The sequence below is a fragment of the Pithys albifrons genome, chromosome 1 (assembly GCF_047495875.1).
Source record: "Pithys albifrons albifrons isolate INPA30051 chromosome 1, PitAlb_v1, whole genome shotgun sequence".
Classification (NCBI taxonomy): Eukaryota; Metazoa; Chordata; class Aves; order Passeriformes; family Thamnophilidae; genus Pithys; species Pithys albifrons.
Window position 1 is genome coordinate 18,659,123 of NC_092458.1, and position 23,362 is coordinate 18,682,484.

The 23,362-nt window shown below is 38.9% G+C and overlaps 1 protein-coding gene across 10 annotated transcripts in view; it reads left to right on the plus strand.

Moving 5' to 3' along the window:
• Positions 1-23,362, plus strand: part of MCF2L (MCF.2 cell line derived transforming sequence like) — a 154,321-nt gene that overhangs the window by 60,759 nt on the left and 70,200 nt on the right. The gene's annotated exons all lie outside the window — the stretch shown is intronic.

Consider the following 23,362-nt stretch of genomic DNA (forward strand, 5'->3'; position numbering starts at 1 on the left):
CCAAAGCCTGGCTGGAGCCTGTGCAAACACTGACATTGCTAGTCAGTGTTAAAGTCTGCCACAACAACTTCCTTCCCCACACCAGAGAGGCCCAGGCATGTAAAGCTGTGTTTTCTGTTTGTGCATTCATATCTTTGTTTGCTGGCTGGATAAATGTGTTGAAAATGGATTAATTTGAGATTTTGGTGTTCCATGGTTGAGACTTTAATTACCTGTCCTACTTGAAATGCCCTTGCACTTTTTCCATCAGAAAGATGGAGAAGAGAGTTGGGTGTAAATCCATAGCAAAGATGATAAAACTGTATCTTTGAGTGAGCAATTCAGTACAACTAGTTCCAGGTAGTATGGTGAATATCTGCATGAAAAACAGTTTGCTTTGCCTTGTTAAAACCTAACATGAGTGAAAATATGCTTAGGGCTTAGGCTTATGCTTAGATATACTGTATGAGACACTGGGTATATCAGCAGTCTGTAAATATTCAGGGTGGAGACATAAGGGGAGAACACTGTAATTAAAGAGATAATTACAAGAACAATGGCATTAGTGGAGGAAAATATATTTGTAAAGTCATCTTGTGCCACCTGTTGCATTTATGGAACAAAGTTCAGTTAACACAAAATCTCTTACCTTCTCAGAGTAGTTTGTTCTGAGAAGGGAAAGGGAAAAGTGGACCTTTTTCTTCTTTGATGATGAATCAGAGAGGAATTTCAGTAGCAGAAATGAAGAGCTATTATTTTTTCTCAGAATGGTGCTCATGGCTGGACTTTGTAGCACAGGGTAAGTTGGCTTAATTTCATAATAGCTCCTAGATCTTGTAAATGTAAACAAACCTATGCAGTTTAAGTCAGGTGTGTGTAAGGTGTGTGGCCTGTGACTGCACTCTTGGAAACGTTTTGAACATGTTTTATAAATGCCACAAGAGCATGCATTTCAAGAGTCTTAAAATCAATGTTGCTGGCTCATTGATTCTTGAAAATACATGCTGTTCATAGAATATACATCATTGGAACAGTCTGAGGAGTGGATGGTAGTGTCTGGATTTTATTTTAAAATGCTTTAAAGGAAGTATATAATAGATACTTTAGGATCTAAATTTTCATGTGAGGTTTCTATAGACCTTTCTTGCCTCTCAGATAGCACTCCCCAAACTTGTTACCAATTAGTATCTGTGATGTAGTTAAATTAAATTTTTTATTGGGCTCAGAGAAGTTACTCAGTGAAAAGTAAGCACATCAGCACAACAGGTCAGAGCTAACATCCTTCTGAATACAGAAAAGTTCCAAAGCAGTATGTCCATCAAAAGTGAATTGTTTTTTCCCTGAAATAATTTTCAGAGCATCCTCATACAATTTAATAGGGATTTGGTTTTTGATAAAGAAGTTGCTACTATTCAGAGATACCAATTCAGTGACACTGGCAATTGTGTCTCTATTGACTTGTCCTGTAAATCTGAGGGACCTTAGCCTCCTTTTTTAACTGCATTTTTCTCCACTTTTTTAATTTTAAAAGCTTTATTCTTCATTTTAAAAAGTGAAGGAAATCCATGATTTGAGGAGTGTGTTTTACAATCACTTTAAGATGCATGGTGTGATGGAAAGCAGAAGTATGTAAAAAGGATGATATTATCAGCAGATTTATGAGAGTGGTCCCACTCAAAATTCCTGAAATGGCTTAATAGCTCCCAATTATAACATTTTAAATTACACTGTTGTAAAAGTTACTGTTTTAAAATTTTTGGTGCCTTAATCTGGAGGAAAGAATGTTACTTCTCCAGCTGTGTGTGTAATAGCTAAGGATTATGAAGGTTCTGGGGTAGTGATATACAGGCCATCACTTTTATTTTCCTAGATGATGATTCTTCCAAGAAAAGAAGGGCTTTTAAGAGTCTTTCTAATGAGTGAAAGAATTAGTGAAACATGCACAGAATTAGGGGCAGTACAAGACCTTGCCTCTAGGTTCCTTTTGCAGTAGATCAACACTGACTGAAATCTTTGAGCCTGTTCCCTTGTCTCTTGGACCTCCACAACCTCTGCCTGTGATTCTTTCTTTTTCCCTGTTTGCTAAGATTTAAGCCATCTGTGAGTTTTCTTACAGGGAAGAGACATTTTCTAAGGGTTGTGTGACATTAAGGGTTACACATGTGAATGGAGGGGAAAAATGTGAAAAATAGTTCTGTTACTTCAATACATGTACAATGAATTTGACTGTGCATGTGACTCCTGAATTAGCGAAAAAATGTCATCCTGAGCATTAGTGCTGTTTGAAAAGCCCATTTATTTAGAAACACTCCCATATAGGCAGTGAGTTAGTAGGAATTTATATTTGTTTCTGCTTTCATGGCCACTGAAGAATATATGAAAAAAATAATGCAACAGTGAAAAAAAGAACTTAGAGTTTATCTGATCAATAATCTGAGGTACTTTACTTCAATAATTTAGAGAAAATTACTGTACTTATAACATACTTTTGCTCTTCCCCATGGAGATTGTCAACAAGTAGATATTTACTCTCTGGGCAGAGCCAGTCCTGGAGCCAGGATGTAACTTTATTTACTCCCTTTATCTTCTTCATTGTTCTTTCAAGAAGTTACCATTCTGATATGCTGTTGCAATCTGTTCAGCTGTACTGAAGTCATGCTTAATAAAACAGTTTTCACTACTTCCTCTTACTGTGTATGCTCACAGTGTTCAACGAATCCCACATGATCTCCAAATTAACCTCAAAGGTTAAGCTAACCTGAGAAGGTTGAGCACACATGGCCTCGTGGTGAAGCACGCTAAGTCAAAAGGAACAAAGTTTATTGTAAGATTTCCAGCACTTCCTGATTGAAGCTAGCTCTTGTATTTACTTATTTATTTTAGCTTCTTTCAGAGCCACTACGTCGTCTTCCAAAGCAGGAAGTGAAGATCAGTTCAACTTTCATGGGTTTAATTTCTTGCTCAGTGATTGAAAAAATACTCCTAAAGAGATTCTGGTTTAGTCAGCAGTTAATCCAACCTCATATACAGTTTCTGTTTCTTGCACTTTAACTAAAGTATGGCATGAAACCTTTCTCAGTCTTGGTGGTTGGTGTTTTTTTCTGAAAATAATGGCTAAAGGCTTCTGACAGTCTTAGTTTTCACATTTACTTGCTTTCTTTTAGTAGTCTTTGGTGTCATTGACTGCGAGTTTGTCAACTTGCACACAATTCAGGGTGAGGGACCAGGCTGTTGAATAAGTTCATTCTTCCCTTTTGGAGTGAGGCCAGAGAGCTAACTGAAAGACCTGGGAATCTTCTGTAGGGGGCTGCTTCTTCTCCCTTCTTATGCCTTGGTTGAAAAAATACGAGATGTTTCCACTTGCACTCCTGTCAGCATACAGAGAGTCTCAGTCTCATTTTAGTCTGTCTTAGACACTTCCTTGTAATTTCCAAGTTTCTAGTCAGTTCCAGAACTTTTGTAAATAGAGGTCACAGAAAAAGTGAGTCCAGGGACTGAACTGGAAGAAGACCTTGAAGGGCTCAGTGGGGATGGCTTGCAGTTGTCTTTTGGTAAAGAGTTTTGTCCACTTAACAAACATGTAGCAGTTGGTGGGGCAGTTGGGAGAGAGTGATTCTGTAATTTCAGATGTGAGTGGTTAGTCAAGAGTACACTTTTAAAAATTGAGTCTAGTAAAATTCTGGTGACAATTTATGTTACTGTCCTGGATTATAATAACTCTTGTGATTTGTGAATTACCTAAAGTAATCTTAATCTTAATCACTATACTCTAAAAATCATGAGGAGTTTCAGATGGATAGTCCTAACATAGTTGCTTAGTTGTACTGGTGATGAGTAATTCTCTGACTGATTCCCATTTTTAATTTATTTATCTGAGAAATCACTTTAGAAGTCTCACCAGTGTGTGACATGGTTTATATGATTCTGTGCCAGAGAACTGGTTGAAGAACTCTTTTATCTGTGTCCTTTGGCTTTTGAGAAAGAAGCTACTTGCTTGTCAGGCTTTTATTTGGAGAAAAGATGCAATATATATTTAATTCCTTTTCTTCTTCTAGTTGAAAGATAAGCTTTCATGAAACACAAGCAATTTGTTTCATTCAGTGAGTCTGCAGAGCAGAATTCCTCTTTAATTCCTAAGCCTTCATGATTAAAAATTAAGCATTTTCTCTGTTTTAGCTAAACATTTATCTGATTCTTACCCTCTTTGGTGTGGATTCCAAAGGTGTATATGAGAAAACGGATAAGGATCAGTAAGTCAGTGAACCAAAGAATTCAAGATGCTGCCTCTATCCTCTTACATTAGAGAAACTTTTCCTTTCTATTAGTGTTTGTTATAGCTGGATTTTTGAAACAGAAACTCAAAACATGTTCTTCTAGGGAGCCTCAAGCCACAGAGCTCTCTTTCCAAACTCTCTAGCTTCTACCGTCTAAATCTCTAGGACTCCAGCAGTGTCTTAAGGCATTTTAACTTGACTGTGCATGTATGGCACAGGTAATGTTTTGCTGTGTGTCTCTGCATCATTTACTCCAATGGCTATCAAAGACTGTTTAAGGACTTCATGTGCAAGTACAGGTGATGTCTTCTATCTTCTTTAGTATAAACTTTTCCTCTTTTGGTTGATAACATTTGACCTTTGTTTCTTCTCTGATTTTTTTCTGACTTCCAGCTATTGAAAATTACGTTCTTTGTCTGCAAGATAAGTTGTAATAATAATTTTTGCAGATTTCCCTTTATTTTAGGAATCAATTCCTTGGGAAAAAAAGTCAAGATTCTGTGATTTTATGAGTATTTTCCTGTTTAATTGAAAGCTGTTTCATAGTTGAGACGCAAATTTTTTTTTACATCAGTAAAATGAAAACATTTTATGCTATGCTTTGCTTATAGAAATTTTTTACTTGAATTAGATAAGATGTGACAGCCTCCAGATGTGTGTGTTGAATAATGATAAAGAATGCTGACTTGATATTACATGAAAAGATACCCCTTTGACTGAACAAAGTATATATATGGCTTATTTATACTTTGATGAACAAAATGTCCTATGGCAGAAAAGATACCAGAGAAATAAAACAGAGATTTAGTCATCTTTTAACTCAAGCAGCAAGACAAAATGTGTATTTAAGGTAGCTTGGTTGGAGATTGCTTTTTTCCTGAGTGTGACTGGGACTTTTAAGATTTGTGTTGTCAAACAAAAAGAGTAACATTGATTGCAGTTTGAGAGAGGAGCTGCATTGGCTCAGCTGACTGGCTGTACAGTGCTACTTAAGTGTTGTATGAACCACCAAGGCTCAAAGATACAGAATTATGTAGATGCAAGTTGGGTACATCAGCCAAAAAGTGGGACCCTTGGAGTCCTGGCTTAGTTTGTTGGGTCTCTAGGTTGTCACCACTTGGTGAGTACAATTTTCAGTGCCTAAAAATATCCCTCTGGGAATGCCAGATATGCCTCCCTAAACTGCAATGGCATCCTTAGGTGAGAAGATGCTCTGCTTGAGTCCCATGAGATGTTCTAGTCTGTTTAGCATGCTCCAAACATGGGTAACGTGCTCCTGCAGTTCAGCACAAAAACAACCTCTGCTGGCATTTTCACTGAAAGCATTAGAAGAGGTTTGATGGCACCGACCTTTACTACTGAAGATTAAAAATGTAAGAGTCGTAGTGACTTCCAAGAAAGCCTATTTCTTTGCCTAAGGAAGAACTTGGTATTTTTGCCCAGCTTTTGGAAATTCTTTCTATATTCAGTCTTCTAAATACAGATCAGACTGTATGAGGAGAACTTGAGTGGTGTTGGAAAAATTTGTAATGAACCTTAAGGTTTTGAGGTGTAGGAGGTTGTTTTGAAGGTAACAGCTTTCTCCCTGGAGGTGCCAAACCCACTGTTTGGAAGCATATTCAGTTTAGTGCCTAAACAATTGGAATTCATCTGGGGGTTTGAGGTTAAAGATCTTACAGTCACAGGAGATACGGATCCTCCACCTAGTATTTTCCATTCTGGCATGTTTCCAGCATAAAAAAATGAAAAGGTATTCCCAAGCCCATCCAGATGAGGTTTTGGCCCTTTGCCCATTTCAGGTCACCTCAGTTTACCCCCTTCAGTGTTACCAAGTAACCCAGCATATTTTTTGGGAACAAGGAGTCATAAACAGAGTAATAACAACTGTTTTCCACATTAGGCTGCTTCCTTCTCTTGGTTATGAAACCCTATTATTATTATTGTTTACATTTAAACAATGAGAATGCTCTGTCCTCTCTCTCAGTCCAAGCACACACCAACCTCGAATCCTTGGGGTCCACAGGGTTTTTATGGGTGCTCTGAAGCACAGTGCTGCCCTGGAGTGTCCTCTCCAAACAATGGGCTTGTTCACTCTTGAATGGTTTAAATTTTTTAAAAACAATTTCCTCTGTGTGACCGTGTTTATTTCAGAAAGGAAAAAACAGAGGTTGCTGTTGTTACCTGCACACAGCATCAGTGCTTCACAGAGAGAAGACATGTATGTTTTAGAGCAGAATGCCAACAGTTGATAAAGTGGTAGGAGGCAATGTAGTGTGAAACAATAATATAAGAACAGAGAAAACATGGCAAAGTAGGGTTTGAGTTACAGTTTGCCCAACTGGGCAGCACACCAGAAATATACTGATTAGCTCCTAATCTTTGCTTTTTACATGGTAGGCAGTAACTTCAGTGAAATTGGTGCCACAGACAGGAACAGACTTGCATTAGGTCTGAGTCCATTTCTCAGTGTTTAAACTTCAGGAGAAATTTCAGTTACTGGTTTATAGCTCAGGATTTGATCTGAACACCTCCTTGCAAAGTACTATTTGCACAAGCTCTTTATCAGCCAACTGCTGGTGGCTGCACCTGTGAATCTTTAAATGCCTGTGAATTCACGCCAGCTGGGCTGGCTGAAGGTAAATACCGGTCAGCTTCCAGGAGGTACTGGATGAATGCATGCTGCTTTTTTGGGGTAAGCTGATGATAGAGCTGTGAGTCTTTTTTCTTCCACTCAGGTACAAATGAGAGCTTCTTCTTCTTGACTGAAAAATAAATAGCCATGAAATAAGCTCAGTGAAGTCATGGCTTTTTGTTATTGGTTTGTGGAGGCTAACATACTTACACGCTGTCACTTGTTTATAGCTGAGCTGCTTTTTACTTCACTGGTTAATAAACTAAGGTGGTTAAAAAGATGCGCATTTATTTTTTTTCTGCTCTAAGGAATTACACGCAACTAATGGTAGGGACTTGCATATGTGTTATACATGTGAGCCACATTAAATTTGTTCATAGCACAGAAAAGAAATTCTGATGAAGAAAACACCCTGAAAGCTGATGGAAAACTTTTCCAGAATCTCTGGATGGGGAAAAAATTGAATATTTAGGGATCCCTTACTTCCCCTAAGTGCTCTGAAAAAGCGTGTACAAAATGTTTCTTAAACAAAATTCCAATTTCTTGTCCTGAAATTTCTTTTCAAAGTGTAGTTCATCAAATCCTCACTGAGAGGTGATAATACTTTTAATGTTACTTTCCTGTTCTCTTCGTCTGAGGAGGATCTTGGTTGTTTGCAGATCATTTGAATGGGCTGGGTATCTGTATTTGTTATCCTTGGTATTTTGCATTTATTGTCCTGGAAGGGTGTCTGTGTGTTCAGCATTGGCTCAACTGCTGGAGTGTGGGGAACAAAACAGCAGCACTTACGGGATGTTCTGTGTTTGAGTATGTATGGGCATAAAATCTGTCCTTGGCAAAGAACATAAAATCTGTCCTATTGAAAAGACACTGTTTAAGTACTTGAAAGGTGGGCTGCAGGATGAGATCTGAACTTAAGGGGCCTTACTTGCTACCAGTGTAAGTGCAAGGAACTACAAAGAGTGCCCTCACCCGTGATCCACTTCGCTTGTACTTTTTCACTTAGTGCAAATACAAGGATAAGGAGGCTGAGTTAAAATTGTGCTGGACTAATCAGGTATGTGCTTGGTAAGGCAGAGCTGGTGAAAGCTAAATGTAATTTTTGTAGAGACAACAAGAAGAAAAGCAGAAAGGTTATCTGGGAGTTGTGTCTGCATTGCCTCTTGCTCCTGTGAGATTCACGGACATTAGTTCAGCTGCTGCTGGTGTCTGAACAGGTGGAATTTGCACTTTGGCCTTCGTTTCATCCTTCTCTACATCTTCTTTCTCCTTATGGAAAGGAGAAGAAATACAAAACTGCTTCAAAAGCTTTTGGGGGGTGAGGTGTTTTCCCAGAACTGCAAAAAGGGAGGACTCCTCAAGTGTTGCTTTCTATCAATTACAGAATTCTAATGGGGGGGGGGGGGGGGGGGGGTAAGGCCAGTGCATCTATTTTCGTTATTGCTCATCTCAAAACAGTGTGAAGGTTTTTGAGGTGTGCTGGAAAATCCAGCCTCCTGGAATTAGAGGCTAATGCTGATAAACGGCCCTTGGCAGAGGTGGATCTTTGTTGTTTCAATTCCCAACCCTGCCTGAGCTGTCACACCTAGGCCAAAAGTAAATACTGTAATAGGGCAAGTAGCAGTCTTTAATGTGGAAAATGAAGGTCATGATGCTGTTAAAAAGCTTGGTCTCCATACTACTTTCCTGAATGGGCCAGGAAGCATCCAAGAAACTGGAAAAGAAGGAAAATCTCTGTTGCTTTAGGTTTATTAAAATCTCAGGTACTGGCTGCTTTTTCAATCAGGTAAGGGTATAGGCTTCCTGTTTGCTTCCCAGAGACTGGAAACAGGATACAGTTACAGCTGCTGTGCTGCAGTTGTTTATGGATGTTACAACCACTCTGTGCAGGGTTAGATTTTCTTTTTTAATTAATTTTAAAGTGTGTTAAAGGGATTGTTGCCTTTTTAAATGATCCAACAATATTTGCTTAAAAATCCTGCATCTACAAAGTAAAAAGGTCAGGCGTGATTGTATGTCAGTATCTTTCCACAGAGAGCAGCCCATGTGAGCTTTGTCTCTTCTCCTGGCTTAATTTAATCAAGAATATCATGCTACTAAGCACAAGGGATAAGGTATTTTTTTCTTTCGTTGCAGTGAGACTTGCTGTTTACAAAGGAAGTGAATTTCTGTGGGGAACCTGAAGCAGTTCTCCTGGTTGGCTCTCCAGAATAAGCTGCTCTATTTTCTGCTCCTTCTCATTCTGATCATTGGAAATTGAGCTTTGGTTGCTCTTTGCTGGTGTTAAGTCTATTCTTTTCTTGAGGAAATTGTAGAGCATGTTGAAGCCCAGGAGGGTGAAAGAATTGGCAAACTGAGAGACTGAGATACTATTTTGGAAACTCGTAAGTGGGGGCAACGGTGACCTTTGAGGATTGCTCGGTGTGTTTGCCTGCGTTTTTCTGCACTTTTCCCCCATGTGGGGACTGGGTGGATTGCACAGCTTGCTGCAGCCTCCACATCTTGGTCATAAAAATTCCAAATCATAAGTCTAAATCAAACCCACCTTGATAAATAAGAAGACAGTGGCATTTTGATCCTATCAGCCATGTGGGTTTTACCATTTTCAAGTGTAATCTCACAATGATGTGGGCCAGATTTATGCAGTGTAAGGACTTAAAGCTGATGGGCAATTCTGAAGGGTTTTGCCTGTACTCACCAATCTAAAATGGCAGGTCACTGATATATCTCATAACCTGATCTTTTAAACTCATTTGGAGCTATGAATAATTCTCCAATACTGAAATATTTTAACTAACTTGTTCAAAATTATGTGAACTTATTTTAGAGATTTGATGGTATGAATGTTTTATATCTCTTAATTTTGTCCCAGATCAAAACCAGGTTTCTCTTCTCATCTCTCTTCTCTGTCCTGTATGCACTTTAGGGGTTTTTGGAAATTATGATTTCTGCAAATTTTACTTTCCTTTCCTTCCTTTGTAATTAGATTTTGCAGGCTTTATCTGTGTTCATCAGTGTTACAGGAACATCTGATATTTTTGTTGGAACCAGTTCTCCCACAACTTTTGACCTGAAAGTTTTTCTGCTTCCCGATTACTTTGTTCATCTGGAAAAAAATGATTCTGTGTACTTTGAGTCATAAAAAGGGTTTCCTATTGCTGACAAAGTTTTATATTTTGACTCTAAATATGGTTGTGAGTGTAGCACAACACTTAATCTGTTGTAATGGTCATTTTTGGTTTTCCTTACTTTTTGAAATAATGTTCTTTTTAATGTATATGTTTCAGAATACATAATAAACCTGTTTTTCCTTTCCAGAGTTAAATTTCTGTGCTGCTTTTATCATGTGTTTCTGTTCTTATTATGCACTGTTGGGTTCTGCTTTCTGCTGCTACTAAACTCCATGTGCTTTTTTTCCTCCTTTATTTGCTTCTTTAGTCCCACTGCTGATATAAAATTAATCTCATCCTCTTGATTTTTCTGAATTTTACTCCTACCTTCTGTCTAACTTCAGTAGTGATTTGGTTTCCATCTTTAATCACAGTTTTCCATTCTTATCAGACTGCAATCTCCCATCTCTGAATTTTGAACATCACTGCAGATACCTCCAATCCCAAGCTAGGAGTCCTCTTTTCCTCATCCTGGTGCTGCCTGAGTAGCAACATCCCTCTGCAGTCACTGCTGTACTGTGGACTGCTGTGGTTTGTGAAGTTAAAAAAGGTCATTTCCATTTCTTTGTTGGCATTCCAGCTGTAGACAGGCAGAATTGTTACCAAATACTGCAGGATAAAGGGCTTTACTACTAACTCCTCTGTGATGAAATTCAACACTAAGACAAGTCCAGTTTCTTTGTCTGTGAAACAAAAAACCTTGGAAATCCCACAGCACAGCCAGAGAGAGGCCTTTGATTAAATACTTATAGGGGAGCTTGTTTAGAAAGGACATGTAAACAAAAAAAATAGAAACTGATTAAAATTCAGTTCTCAGAACACTAGAAAGATATTATTTTTAAATTAGAAACTGAAACAGATGTGTGATAACTGCAGTCAGTGGGCAGGCTTCTGTCATGGCTTTGGGGAAAGCTCCTAGGTGTACTCATGAGGTTACAGAAGTACCATCCTTGATCGGGTGTTACACTGCCTTAAAAATTACTGATGTGTTCTTTTGCTTTTTGTTTTACTTGTTGGGTACCTGGTGTAAGGGTTGTGTAATCTTCATAACTTTGAAGTTTATTTTGTCTTACAGTGAAAAATGTACTTTCAATATGGAATTTCTAGCAGCTTTCCTTATGTTTCTTCCTGGCATTATCTTTTCAAAGATACCACAGGGTTCAGCCTTTTAATTGAACACCATCCTTGCCTTTTAAGTGCTCCAGCAAAGTTGGTATTAGCAGCATGCTTGTTTTCAGTGAAATGTGTCTTTCTTCATGGATGACAGTTTTTATTACCTTTTTTTTTGTTACCACAATTTTCGATTGCTTGTTCTTGCTTAAATTTAAGTTTGGATGTCATGCTGGAAGCTTTTTTGATGACTTAGCATTCAAGTTGGAAACTGCCAAGGAGTTTCAAAGTGGGTTAGTTTTGTTGCTGTGTGAATATTTAACAAGCTGATTAGTATAATGCATTTATACAAACACATATGCTTGTGTGTATACATATATTATGTGTATATAAACTAATTTTAATCCTTGAAATCTTTTGATGTAAACCAGTCAGAATAGGAAATTTTGAATGCTTGATGACTTCAAAAAGAAGGAAACCTTTTTTGCATTAATTCTTTGGAAAAAAAAAAAAAGAAGAAAGATTAGAAGGAGAAAATGAATAGGGTTTTAAAATAGTTTAGTATGCTAAACTAGATGCCAACAAATTATTCATCAAATTGCTCAACACCTTTGAAACTCCATGCAATTATAAATTCTGCAGTTACAGGTGTGAGTAACATATATTTTGCTAGGGTTTTTTTTGGGAGAGTATACATTTAGATTATGCTAAAGATGATACTGTAAGGATAGCTTTCGTCATGCTGAATTCCACAAAGTACCATGTCATTTTATTGGTGTATTTTTTTTTGCTAAGTACCACATCCCTGAAGGAAAAATATGTTTAATAATTATATTTTAATGTCGAACGTACCAAACTTTAATATCCGTTACCACAATTGTTGCCACCCTCATGCTGTACACTTGCACATCCTTTCTAAAGCAGGTTCAGTATCTTGTATATTTAAGCCACAGTCATAGCTTCCTTCCTTGAGTTTCATAAAACTGAGATGACACAGTCTTTTACCCTCAACTGACTTTGCATGCATCTTTTAACAGCTTCTCCCACAGTGTTTTCCTCTGCTCTGCTGGCTGGAGCCTGTCAGTCATAGCCCATGCTGAGGTGGGAGGCAGAGCTTAACCTGAGTGCAGAGCGTGAGTGGGATTGAAATTCATTTCTTTGCATTTATAAATATATACACTTGTGCCCACACACATTTTTTCAGGGGTGCTGTTGCTCCTTCATGTTTTAATGGAGCAGAAATTTGCTCCAAAGTCTTCTTGCTAACGTGTGTGCTCACATAGCACAGCTTTCCTCTCTGGTTGTATTTCAAGCTGGATCATGAAGACCAGGGAAGGGTTTTGTGCTTCAGTGCCTTTGTTCTTTCTTGCTGCTGTTCTCTGAAGTGCACAGCAAGGAAATCAGAGATTATTACCAAGAAGGAAGCGTTCCCTCATGCACATGCTCCAAAATATAGTGCAAAAATGAAAAGGCATTCAGTTCCTGGCTGGAACCCTCTTTTCCCAGGAGAGTTGTTTCACAGGAGCCCATAGCACCTCCAGTCCAGCTCTCTGTGCAGAATAGAAAAAAAATCACCTTTGCCTGAAAGACCTTTTAGCCAGATATACAAGGCCAGTTTCCACAGAGACACTTTGGTATGGGCTTCTGTCCCTCCAGCACAGTGGGAGCAGGTTGAGCCTATGGCACAGGCTGAGCTCTCTGTATGTGCCACTTCTTCACATGTGTTAAGTCTAAAGTCACTCTGGTCCCTAAAAGTGAGACATCAAGGTGTATCTAGTTGGTTAATATTAAAGGATAGCAGGGTAGAAACATAATTCCTTTATTTTGGTACTCTTAGCCACAGTCATTATTACATCTTGATTGGTCCAGGAATAAAACACATCCCTGGAAGTGTTGAGGGCCAGGTTGGATGGAGCTCTGAGCTCTGTGCCCCTGTCCACAGCAGAGGGATTTGAACTAGATGGTTTTTAAGGTCTCTTCCAACCCAGGCCATTCTACAATTCTAAAACATACATAACTGTGGACTTTTGGAGATCTGAAGGCAGGGAAGGGGGAAGCTAGTTGGAAGCCTGAAGCACAACTGTTCCATGTATCTGTTGCACTAGACCAAGAAATTAAATTATTTTTAAACTAGTACTTGATTTTCACCTGAATGACTTGTTTCACTGTTTCCTATGCTTTGAAATCTAAAGGCTGAAGCTTGTTGAAGAGTGGGTGTCTACGTTCCATACAGCATGAAGGGGCTCTGGAACAGGCAGTGTTGATTAATACAAGGGTTTATACTTCTTCTCTGCCTTGACAGTGAGGACAAGCACAGCTAACATGTTACAGGTCATTCTTTTTCCTCTTGTACATTCATGGGGGGTTTTGATTGTTTTTTGATTGTTTTTTCTCGTTTGATTTGGTTTTTTAAGGAAGTAGTTTGTCAAAATGCCAGGCTCCCGTGTCTTACTGAATGTGTTTATGTTGGGGTGATACCTATCTTGAGAAGGGTGTGGCTCCTCTTTTACTTGGTTTTAATCTTGGAAGGAAGGCTATAAAACTTCCTCTCCCTGGCTTTACATGTTTGGAAAGTGCTCCCATGCCTCTTTACCATCATTTATTGTCAATCAGATAACAAGAGTTATGTTTTCCACATGCTGTACTGCACATGACAGCAAAACCCTGGCACCACTAGCAGACATATCCAAACATATTACAGAGGGCTTGTTTGATACCAGCTTGGTGCTATTAAGAAGTTAATATCTGTGTGTATACTTGAATATGGTATATGGATTTCTAGCTGCTCTGAGACTACTCTTCCTGGAACCATGTTGTAGCACAAGAGGTAGAAATAAAATTAATTGTGATCTTTGCCTGAGGACTACAGGTCATGATACTGATCTAGGAGCCTGCACCTCCACCCAGCTGGTTAGGTGACAGTCCTGGGAAGGCAGGAGTAGGGGCTTAGAGCTGAGACGTAGATCCTGTTTCTGACATTGCAACAGATGCTGATACCTGATCTGAGAGAGGTCACTTACTCCATCTCGGCTTTCACATGTGTAAGTATTTACATGACTTGTGGGAGTGGTATGAAGACCCATTCACCAATTTTGGACTCTCTGCAGAATCCAATATGCTAATGACACGTAAAATATAGAACAGTTAAGTAAAACATTTTGAAGGAGTGTTACTTCTTTTAAATCTTTAAAAACATCTGATATAGCTTAGGAAACCCTTGTGTTTTGATACAATATAGAATGTAATGGCCCCCAAAATGAAATAGCGGAATTGAAAATAAATTACCTTGATTATATTCTTCTGGTCACATTTTAATGCCATGCACTGAATAGAGCTGCTTATGTAGATGGTAGATTTATTATAATACATCTGACTGCTGTGGGATTATTAACAGTTCCTGTCCCATGGCAGATGAGTGATAAGAACACAGATGTGGGGCATTTCAGAAAATAACCTTTGGTGTGCTCTGTGGTTGACCTGGGTTTGTTTGGGTTTGTTTTTATGGGATTGGTTGATGACTGGGAGTGCTGAAGCAGAAACAGAGCTTTTTCCCATCTGCAAATGGGATTTTGTGAACAGATGTAACCATCAATTCAAGCATTTTATCCTCGCTGTCCTCTTTCCTTGATCTCTCCTGTTGGGTAAGGGTTTCTATAACACCGTGAAGAGAAAGAATCCATTTGTTTTCATATAGTTGTTGCTATCACTCATGCTCATTGGTTCATTCCTTGTATTACTGAGTCTGGATGGCTGATAAGTGTATTAATTAACAGGTAGTCTGTCACTGAACAATTACTTTAAAGGATCAAGTAAAGCAAGACAGCCCAACATTCATGTCTGGTTTTGTAATTTGTTGCCTTATTTCCCATGTCCTTATGAATAAGATTTCAAAATATTTCAACTTGCAGAGTCCCATAAGTAGCATACATGTCTTTTTGGCAGCTCCTGCTGCTTTAGGTAGGCTTTTTTTTAGGGAACAGGTGCTTAATGGGTTTTCCACCAAGGAAAACAGCACCCTTTGGTTCCACCAAAGACATGTGGGTGAGAATTTCCTCACGAACAGGAAAAGCTGAATGTATTTCTGGAGAGCTTTCTAGTCAAAGCTTCATTGGGCATCTGCCTCTCGGACAGTTAATTTTCCTCTGTGGAGTAAGCGTGAGTGGTAAGAAAATATGATAATGATAGATTTACTGGACCATTTTTGTTAAAACCAGGGCTTTTAAATGGAGGGTTTTTGGCAAGGCGCACTTAGGATTAATTTTTTAATGCATTCTTACCCTGATAATATTTGAACAGGGCATGTGCTCATATTTAAAGCAAACAGCTTGCATCTAATGCATGCCAGCACTTTATGCAGGAAGACAAGGAGTGGTAACCAGCAGCCACAAGCCCTTCGGAGGACCTCTGAGCCTGCTGACAGGCACACTTGCTCTGCATGTAATTTGAAGAAAGGCATTGTGCCCCCGGTGGCTTGGCTTTGAGTGAAAGATGGAGTTTTGTGCTCTCATTTTGCACTGAAGACGAGCTCACAGATAAATAGGTCACTGTCCGCGGAACTGTTTTGTACTAAATCGATTAGAAGCAACATGACCTTAAGCCTGATCTCCTTGCTTTATAAAGATATCGCTGAATTGTGGCTTCTTCTGAAGAAAAGCACAGGTGTGTCTAGTATTTCAAATTTTGTTAGTTACTTGATTGCAGGTCAGGCAGGAACTTTGCCAGATAGCATTTATCCTACTGAGGAAAATGGGATACGTTTTAGTACGAAGGCAAAAGTTGTATTCTGCTTGTGTATGTTCATGTATAAATATAATTTACTGTTCCTCGTGTGTGTTTTCTCTCCTTGTGTAAATTTGCAGTGTATCCTTTTATTTGTGGATGTATTTCTCGGTACAGCAGCTGTATCCACTAAATCTATTTGTGTATTTTACACAGAAGATACTTTGTTCAGGATTCACTCACACAGTGATTATGATGATCAGAACTGCTGCTAAAGCTTATATGGAGAATTTGCTGTTACAGACAACTGTCCTGCTGTTCTGGTTTACAGCATGTTTTAATTTTCAATTCATTGCATTTTGTTTGAATATCAGATACATAATTTCTCCTGTTCCCCGTTGGAGTTAGGGGGAAAAGCATAGTTTCTTTCACAAGATATATTTGGCATCCCCTAGTTAGTATAGGAGGGTTAATCTAAAATGCATTATTTCTTGAAATCCTTCAATCAGAGCTTTCTATAGAAATGTTGTTTCTGTTAAGATGTAATGAAATAGTGGTGATATTATTTGCCATTAATAGTGCAGCTACAGTCCATTGCAAACTGAAAGCGTGTTTTGTGGAACAGGGACAAGCAAAAAGTGCTTCCTTATTCTGGTGCCTGAATCCACATTCCCAGTTCTTTTTTCTGCTTTTGGTATGCATGACTATTGCAGAGGAGGACAGAGAAAGAGCACTGAGCCCCTGGACTGGTGTCTAACCTTCCAATGTTTTTGCTTTTGAAATGTCAGATTTAAATGAAACAGGTAAGTAAAGGATGGGCCTTCTAAATGAAGGAGGGATTTTCTTACTAATCTTTAATTAGTATTGCCAGTTATCAGTGTGCGAATCTGAGTGCTCTGCTTCTCAATGCTACTCAGGGTAATACTAAAAGGGATGCTGCTTAGGAGGAATGAATGAAAGGTTGAAGAAAAGTGAGGATAACCATATGGAAAGGGTGGAGGGATTAATCAGTCTGAGTAACTTTTGCTCTTTATGTGCATCCTCATCCGTCCTGAGAGGGGAGGGGTGGATTTAGGAAACCACTGATAATTCCATGATAATTCCATGTCTGTTTTAAATGGCAGAACCAGAAAGTGTTTTGTGTCAGGTCATGGTGGTGCATATGTAACCATGCTAGGACTGCTTGTATAAATTGCATTTTTAAAATAGGGTGTTTTCATTTGTATTTGATTCCTGAGAAATTAGTGAGCAGGACTGCTTTTGTTAGCAACTGCCAAGGCTTGATTTTCATCTGTTGACTGCCACTACTTCTTGTGGGCATGTTCAGTGCGCCAGAATCATTTCTTTCTGGAGAACTGTTGAAAAGTTTTGTGCTCAAAATGGACATGAAGGGTTGTCCCTTTCCCTGGCACTGTTCTTTCCTCTTCCTCCTGAGCACTGCATGGGATATTTTTTGTGCCTACAGTCAGCAGAGGAGAGACAATGAGACTGAAGGACAGGTCTTGGATACCCATCTTTTCATTGTCAACTCTCTGAAAAATTCTAAGCGAAACAATGTCTCCTTGGAGAATTGCTTCATCAGTTTATGTCCAGGAGTGAGGATGGGGAGATGGTAAAAAGGATGTGCAAACTGAAAAGAGACAGTGGGTTTGGAATATATGCACAGGACTCAAGTCTCTGTTTTGCATAAAGACTGTGCAGGTAGCTGCGAGCAGTGTTTGTTCTGGTTTTCAGCATCTGAATGTGGTTGTAAGCACCTCCTGTCTTGTAGGTGCACTGCAAGACTGAAAAGTTTCTAACACAGTTTGGGTGTTGCAGTAATGGGGTATGGGAGCCAGCACTGCCTGTCTGTGGCCATGGATCCCCAGGAGTTAGCAGGCAGTCTCCAAGTGGCAGGATCTTAAGGAGGATCTGTCATGAAGGGTCTTGGATATTTTGGTAGTTAGGGGAAATGGGGCAAGGCGATTTGGAGTCCCAGTAGAGATCTTCTATGTGTGCTTGTAGTTGAAGGGACTGTTCTTTGAATCTGACTATCACAGCCTTATTTCCAATGAAAGTGGACTCCCTTCAGCTGCTGGAGTTGAGTGCAGCACATGGGATTTGCATTTCAGGGAAAAAAGGTTGTGGTGGATGACTCTGCCAGCATTTGCTACATCTTGGTGTTAAGAACATGCCAAAGCTTTATCTGAAAGGAGGAAAGCAAGGCAAGTCAGTACTATGCTTGTTTGGCCACGAGACAGGTATGATGTAATCTCTTCAGAGCCATAGTACTGCAGCAGGAAAGGGATCTGCTGCTAGGTGATACTTTTATGTCCTGCAAAGCTGTTAGTTGTTAACATGGGACTGTTCTGGTGGGCTGTGAAAAGTTCTTAGGAATTAAACTATTATCTGGTGTTGTTTGTAGAAAGAACTAATTCATCATGACTCCAGGATGTTTTTTCTTTAATTTTGAAGTCCTATTGCCTTAGCCATCTTTTCTTATTTGAATTTTGTTTTTCAGCAAATTGGTATACCATGTAATATATGATTGTAGATAGACTTTATTAGACTGAGATTCAGCAAATGTATCAACATAACTAAATTTTACACTATACTGTATTCATTTTTAAAGTCAACATATTGAATTATTACATAATGTATTTTGTATGTGATCATTTGTTGCAAGGCCATGATATCTATGTTGGAAATTTCTATTTTCTTTCTAGGATTGTGAGGTAGGGTTAGGGACTTCTCACCAGGGAATTCCTTCAGAATTGCAAGTAAATTTAAGTTGGAAGTGGCCTCTGGGTACCATCTAGTTCCTCTTGTTCCAAGCAAATTTAACGTTAAAGCTAAGCAGATTTCTCAGAAACTTGTTCATCTGAGTGTTTTATATCTCTAAGGATGGAGATCACTTGGCCTTACTGGGCAGCCTGATCTTGGCACTTCTCATGGTCAGCTGGAAATTCTCATGCCATGGTGTCTGGCTGTTGCCTCTCATTCCTTTGCTGTGCAGTTTCCATAAAAACATTTACTCCTTTCTAATAACTGTTAGTGTCCTTTAAAAACTAAAGTAAGCATTCCACCACTTGTGTAGAGCATGTTAGTGATGTCATTAAAACCTGGTGCTCACTGGGACCTAGGCACAGGTATTTTAAAGTAAATTCCCATCTTAAAATCTATGATGTGAATTTTTTTGTTCATTTGTTTATTTATTTAAACCTGCTTTCAGTGTCTAAGGAGCAAGCTATCCATTGAGGTCAAATGAGACTCCACATGAGAACCCACTAGATCAAGGTCAAAGTTTGCCACTTCATTGCACATGATAAATGAGAGATTTGAAATGAAGGAGCCTTATGGTTTTTTCCCTCAAATGCCTTTACAGATGCCCTTCTCTAAGCATCAAATATCCAGAACTTTTTTTCTTTACGTTGCTTTTGTCTTCAAAATGCAGCCCTACTGCATTTCTGTGTTGGGGGAGAAGACCCAAGGGCTTTAAAAAAGGAAGAGCTATCACTCATAGTGCTGTTTGAAGACCCGTCTTTTATAAAGCTTCGTTCCTCAGAGCCTGTGGAATTGTAACAAACTAAGTTCAGATTTATTGTACTTAATCTTGTTTTCTTCTTTATGCTTAGTTAGGTGAGAGAAATTATGTAAGTAATGTAATTCAGAGTTAAGTGTTGTATGTATTAACTTAGTTTGAACGTCAGGGGTTTGTTGGTTTTAAGTTCTGAATGAGGATTTTGCATTTCACTCAGGGCAATTTATGGATCGCAGTTTGTCTTAACAAAGAGCAAGTTGTTGCCTTTTTAATATGTATCTACTTTGTACTTTGCACACAAAAATTAGGGAATTTTTTGTTGTTGTTCAGGAATTTGAAGCGGTTTTCCTGTATGAGCACATTTTTAAGAGAAAAACAATCAATCTTTGGACTTCAAATTCTAGCAAAATAACATCTCAACTTAGAGGTAACATCCAGTTAGACTGTTGCACTTAGAGATGTAGAATCCAATGTGGGGTTTTTTTAAAGATGAAACGCTGAAAGAAGTCCAAGAAATTATGTATTCACTGATTTGGTTTGCACAGTTTCCATCAAAAATAGCTTCTCGCTTACAGGCCCAGAGCTTTATTTAAGTAGAACTTGATTAGTCATTACAGACATGTGTCAAATTCTTAGATTGGATAATGAATGGAGGCTTAATTTGAGACTTAAAAGAGGTGAAAATGGGAGGTCTATAAAGCAAAGGAGGGGAGGCTTCTGTCAAACCTCTTGCACACTGCCTACAAAACACTGGATGTGATCAGCAAAGCTCACTGTATTGTACTGAAGGATTCTTTAGGTGCCCTTGCACAATAGTGGACCATGCCCACGTCCTGCCTCTGTGCTGTGTGAAACAGTTAATGTTAGCAGTGCTTGCAGAGGTACAATGGGTTTCATGTTTTTAGTGACATTAGGCAGTAGGCCACAGTGCTTCAAGAGCTGCTTCGTTAACGACTCTGTCCTCTTTGTGGTGATAAGATGGGGCAGCCAGTTTGGTTATGAACTCAGCAACCTCTTCTTTCTGAGTCACATTCCCAAATACTGGAAAGTTTACTAGCAGCTGCAAGTAAATGTCTTAGCTGAAAACGTACACAGTTCGAAATAAGCCACTTAGTGAATACTTAGCCCTTCCTTCTCTCTCACACACATGAAGCGCTTTGCATCCCTATTCAAAACATTGCCTTATAGTGGATAGTTACATGAGAAACGGTGCTTGTGTCATCAGAGTACTATAAAATATAGCTGAAGTGTTTATGGCCCTCCTCTGTGTCGTTGAAATTACAAAATTCAGGAAAGACCTTTTTACAAGAGCCTGCAGCAACAGGACAAGAAGCACCAGTTCTAAACCTGAAAGAGGGCAGGTTTAGATTGGGCATAAAGAAGAAATATTCTTTTACATTGAAGATGGTGAGGCACTGGGACAAGTTGCTCGAGAAGCTGTGAATGACCTATCCCTGGAAATGTCCAAGGCCACGTTGGATAGGGCTTCAAGCAACCTGATGCAATGGAAGGTGTCCCTGCCTACTTCAGGGGGATTGGAACTAGATGATCTTTGAAGATCTCTTCCAACCCAACCCTTTCTGTGACAACCTGACAAGTGTTAGCACTCCTGTACTTTATCTCCAGAACAGATGTGTACAATAAGCAATTAGATTTTGCCACTTTGGTGTTTGTTTAAAGTGTTTGTTTTATTCAAATCAAAAGTAAAATCACTCATTGTTGAAAATCTTATCTTGCTTCCAAAACAGCACATAAAACCAGCATTCTGTTTAGTAGCATTGCCAGGTATTCATGCAACTGGTCCTGTGCATGTTGACTTTTCAGTTAAAGCTTTGGGACCTGCTTTGAGATACATTACTTTTCTGCAGAGGAAGAGCTGAAAGAAGGTAATTTAAATCTTTGGTTGGGTTGCCTGAAAATATATGTGTTTAAGCTGAGTGATTGCATTGTTAGTTTTTAAAGCTCACTGAAGATGAGTTCTTTAATTTACATGTGGCTCTTGTATTGAGTGGATCTTTCCATTTTCTCTGTAAGGCTTCCTCTTCTTTGCAAGGCTTTAATACTTAGAAACACAAATTCCCATAATAATTTTCTCAGAGCGTTAAATCTTATTAAACGCAGTTGGCAAAATCTAATGTTTTTGTTATTTCATGGAGGTTTGCTTGCCAAAGCACTAAGTGGGACACATCTGGGTCACTTGCTTTCTTCTCTCTTGAGTGCTGGCTATGGGAACATTCTCTGCTGTTCAGTCTTAATACTTCTCCATTAAAAAAAATACTTTGCTTTTTGCAAAATCTGCTGCTTGTAGGTGACTAAGTACATCTAATACTTTAGAAATATTTTTATACTGTACACTCAGCATGATTTGCAGTATGAAGGATTTAACAATGCTGCAGTTTTTGCAATATTTAAGTATGGTTCTTAGCAGTCTGGAACTGTCCTGAAATAACAGAAAAGAGTTTACCAGCAGGTCTGGCTTTCTTCAGGACACTCTGGAAAAAAGGTCAGAGCAATATTATTGTTGCACTAGGAAAAGCATGCCATGCACACCAGCTTCATTTATGTTTTGATAGTAAGTACATCTGTCAGTGCTGCTGCCATTTATCTCTGAGGTCTTTTGGTGGCTAATAAAAATTTATTATATAATAGGGCTGTGTGGCATGATTCTAAGTTGCCTTTACTTCTCAGTTTGGGAAGGAAATATTTATTATCATGTACAAAAGCACAAAGAATGTCTCTCTCACCAAAACAGCCTAGGTGCACTTAAGCACATACAGAGCAAAAGCATTGCAAAAAAAGATTATTTGCTATACCTGGTAACGCTTTCTGATATCTTGCAAGATTGCAATAGCAGCACCACTGCTTCCTTTTATCTTACTTTAAATTTTCTTCAAGAACAAAGAAATACTAGGTCTTGTTGTTGATCACTAGATTGACTTCCTAATTATTTCATCATTTTCTCCTAGTTACAGATTAGCTAGTTTTTAATCACTTTTGTAAACCATATTCAAACTTAAAGCTGATCCCTGACAAGCTGTGGGACTACAGAGTCTGTGTCAAGTAGGTGTGACTGATGAAGCAGAGGAGGAGAAAGCTGTAGTATTTAGCCCTCATGGTATCCTGTGAATAGATCAATTACACATGAAAGAGATGGGATTGTATTACCTCTGCTGTTTGTGCTTTGAGGTGCTATTATTTAGGCAAAATAAGACACAGAACTTGATTACCTTTTACAAAAGGAGAGGTGTAAGAAGAAATAGGAGAAAGAAAAACAGGTACATTGACATGCATAAGTGGCCTCAAAAAATTTTGGACAAGTGTTTGAAAGAAACCAAAGTCTTGGTTGGCTCTCAAAGTATGCTTTCAAGCAGGTATTTTATAATTTGAGTCAGGAAAATGGGAACTATTACACCTCCTGTCATCTTCTGCCAGGCCAACAACACTGCATTTGCTGTACACCGCAAAATAGGGGTTTTTTTAAAGGAAGGATAGCTGATTAATCTCCCCACCCGAAATCAAACCATCATCCTCATAGTTTTGTTGATTGTCCTGTGCCAAATCTCCAACTCTGTGGTCTCAAGGAAGAAACAAATCGATATTTTTTAATGCTATTACGGAAAGCAGAAATTACCTGAGTAAGGCAGGGGGTTTAGTAGGCATCTGTATAATACAAACATGTTGGGTTTTTGGTTTTTAATGCTCGACAAGTTCTTTTCCCTTATTACAGCCTTTAGGGACTAATTTATATGTCTTCTAAGTAGTTGTGGTGTAGGGCAGTCCCGTGGTGTAAAGGAGAGAACTCTGGACTCTTGCATCCCAAGGACCTGAGTTCGAGTCTCAGTGGGGACTGTCCCCTGGCAGTTCAATGCCTCCCTGCCATCCCATTCTGTCACATCTCGGATGCCAAGCAGGGTCAGCCCTGGTCAGTACCGGGTGCTGTGACAGTCCCGAGGACTTC